The sequence below is a fragment of the Salvelinus sp. IW2-2015 genome, linkage group LG8, assembly GCF_002910315.2.
Source record: "Salvelinus sp. IW2-2015 linkage group LG8, ASM291031v2, whole genome shotgun sequence".
Classification (NCBI taxonomy): domain Eukaryota; kingdom Metazoa; phylum Chordata; class Actinopteri; order Salmoniformes; family Salmonidae; genus Salvelinus; species Salvelinus sp. IW2-2015.
The window spans coordinates 6,631,121-6,634,849 of record NC_036848.1 but is presented as its reverse complement, the minus strand read 5'-3'; positions in this window follow the sequence as shown (position 1 = coordinate 6,634,849).

Below are 3,729 nucleotides of genomic sequence, written 5' to 3'. Positions count from 1 at the left end.
CCATCGGTTTTATTTTGGTTGTCAGTGGTTCAATTGTTAGCTCCCTTTCTGTAGATCATCCATATTTTTGGTCATTTTTAGGGAAAGTAACACTAACTACCCATTTATGTTATTGTTACTGCAGCCTGCATAACTTCCTTTTTTCACAGCTKTCACAAATCTTGTTGTGCYCCAGAGCAGTTGGTTCCGTTCGTTGTCAAAAAACATGTATCTCAAATACATCTGTGATCCCATTTGCCCATATTTCTTGGAGATCTTGAATGGTTTTGTGATATTCTCAACTCATCTTGTGGTATTAAGCACATTCATRACTGKTTCATAATACCTCAAATTAATGTCACTTTACTTAGTGTCTGTGCACACGCTATAATGACATATGAAATGGTTATGATTCCATTCAATGTAACATCTGGTATGTAGACACTCATGTAGCATGTAATAACATATGACATAAGTTGTTATGCAGACTGTGTAATCGCAGTTGTTATAAAAAATTGACATTAGAGCATATGACAACAGGATGAACAGTCATCTACAATTATAACGAGTTATGCCATTACTCATAACTATTTAAACTACTTATGACAATTTATGACAAATGCTATAATTAAGCAATAAGGCCCGAGGAGGTGTGGTATGCCAACATACCCCGGCTAAGGGCTGTTCTTAAGAATGATGCAACGCAGTGGGCCTKGRCACAGCCCTTAGCAGTGGTATATTGGCAATATACCACAAACCCTTGAGGTACCTTATTGCTATTATAAACTGGTTACCAATGTAATTAGAACAGCCAATCAGCTTTCAGGGCTCAACCACCCAGTTTATATAGTTGTTATAAAGTCTTTATGAATGCGTTAATAAGGACACCTACAGTAAAGTGTTACCTTTACCTCTCATGTACAGCCGCTTYTCGTTTGTACTCTCATAATATTGTTTTGTACTTTTCTTGTGTGCAAAAAAAAAYAAAAAATAAAATGCTCTGCATGAAATTATCAAAAGTCAAATGTATTGACTTCATTGTGTGTCTGATTTGTCAAACATGAAACGGCTTGTTTGAATCCTGGATGCTGATTGGTTGATAGCAGGGAGTTATTCACGATAAATCCAGCAAAATGCCATTWTGCCATAATGCCATAATTCCATTTCAAGTATCAATGCCAGGCATTCATAAACTTCATCTCCTCCAGAAAAAAGAGTCTAGACATTATTTCCCCATGCTTTTTTACGGGGTTCTCCACCGTGCCATGCATATGAACTTAAATGTACATAGTTGATGTGATTGTGTGTTAGCTTACCTTTAGTTGGCTAGCTGGCCAGTTAGGGAGAATTAAAGTTATCCTAGCTATGCTCAATAATTATCATTTTTACTTGACAATTATCTGTTTTTTGCCTAATTATATACTATTTATCAAATAATTATTTGCTGAAGTYCTTTATTTGTTTATTTGGATCCCCATTTGCCTAGAAGTAACAGTTACTTTTCCCAGGGTCAACAAAAAACATGAAACTTGACAAGTAACAAAGCCCTGAAACACTGATAGACAAGGACAGACAYGCAAATTTAAAATACAATGATATACAAACAATACAACAAAAAAATGACGTGTGTTAGTGTGTTTCTGTTCTTGTCTCTCGGCATCATTGCACCTCTGCTAGCTAGCTAGCTACATGCCAATGATTTGTTTAGCAAAGCAAGTTGGAATGAATAGAGTGAGCGACTGGATAAAAACATCTGAAAATAATGAACGACCAGCCTGTTTGTCTAGCAACTTCAAAACCTAAAAAAAACTACTGGATTGTGCCCCGACTGTATTTGCTGGTGGAAGGATGAAATAAAACAAATTTACTCATCTAAAATAGTTTCTAATKAAAACATGTAATTTATCTTGTTTTTATGTTAACAACCGTTTTATAAAAGCAATGCCTTATTGCTTAAATAACTACTATGATGAAGCAGAAAGTAAGGTAACATCCTAAAATGAACTGGCTGTCTTGTTCCTGCTGTTGGGAGTAGCCTCTCTCTCCACCATATTCCGCTTCATCTACCCAAATRAAGGCCCGAGGGGTTAAACTGATAGGAAGTGAAATGCAGGCCAACCAAGACATTGGCTTGTGCAATTACATGCACACCCAGTTCTGAGAAAACAAACCAGTTTAAATCATGGCTGTTCTTGATTAAATATCAAACTGTTATAAAATAACCATTTTCATTCATCTATACATCAAGCTATAGTTGAAAGAATAGGAACAATTAGCACTAGCCAGCCGGTAGTAGACAGAAATCATACTAGCCGGGTAACATTCAGGTCCAAAATCTGTGCCATGCAATGTTTGAAAAGACAACATTTCACTGGCTTCTTAGGCTGTTCTTGAACCCTTTTAGCCTCAAACATTGACACAACTATAACATTTTCTAACTYCTATAAACTATAACAATTGAAATGACCATAAAGACTTACCAGCAGTAATAATAACTGTTGAACCGTTCAAGCTAGAGACGTCAAACCAASATTCACACCTTCAGGCTGTTTAATTCACTTTTGAAAGGGGGAGGGRCCTTAAATACCTCTGGGGGTTGTTTGCTTCTCTTTTCATTCGTCTTTTAAACTATGTTGTTTTGTATTTTTATTGCGTGCAAATAAATAAATACAACTACAAAAATTCCCTGCTAGCAGAGTGAACTCATCAAAAGTCAAATGTATTCACTTCGTGTGTCTGATGGGTCAAACAACAAAAGGTGTGTCTGATCTGTCAAACAATAAAAGTACACATGCAGCTACTTGTGTTTGTGTGTTTATGGTTACTTGTGTGTGTTTAATTCCATCCCTGGTTAGGGATGTCATGATCTGCAATGATCTATGACAAGAGCGGATGTTGGGTTTTATCTGAAGCTAATAACTATACACTACCTGTCAAACGTTTAATACACACCTACTCATTCAAGGTATTCTTAATTTTACTATTATTCTACAATGTAGAAAATAGTCTAAATAAATAAAAACCCTTGAATGAGTAGGTGTTCTAAAACGTATGACCGGTAGTGAATGTAAAACGGCCAATGTAAGTTTTTGTTCTAGATGGACAAACACCATTTGGAAATTTGATTCTTAGGCTGTTCTTGAACCCTTTTTAGCCTCAAACATTGACACAACTATAACATTTTCTAACTTCTATAAACTATAACAATTGAAATGACCATAAAGACTTACCAGCAGTAATAATAACTGTTGAACCGTTCAAGCTAGAGACGTCAAACCAAGATTCACACCTTCAGGCTGTTTAATTCACTTTTGAAAGGGGGAGGCCTTAAATACCTCTGGGGGTTGTTTGCTTCTCTTTTCATTCGTCTTTTAAACTATGTTGTTTTGTATTTTTATTGCGTGCAAATAAATAAATACAACTACAAAAATTCCCTGCTAGCAGAGTGAACTCATCAAAAGTCAAATGTATTCACTTCGTGTGTCTGAGGTCAAACAACAAAAGGTTGTCTGATCTGTCAAACAATAAAAGTACACATGCAGCTACTTCTGTTTGTGTGTTTATGGTACTTGTGTGTGTGTGTGTGTTTAGGGTTACTTGTGTGTGTGTATGTGGTTACTAGTGTGTGTGTGTGTGTGTGTGTGTGTGTGTGTGTGTGTGTGTGTGTGTGTGTGTGTGTGTGTGTGTGTGTGTGTGTGTGTGTGTGTGTGTGTGTGTGTGTGTGTGTGTGTGTGTGTTGTGTACGTGCAG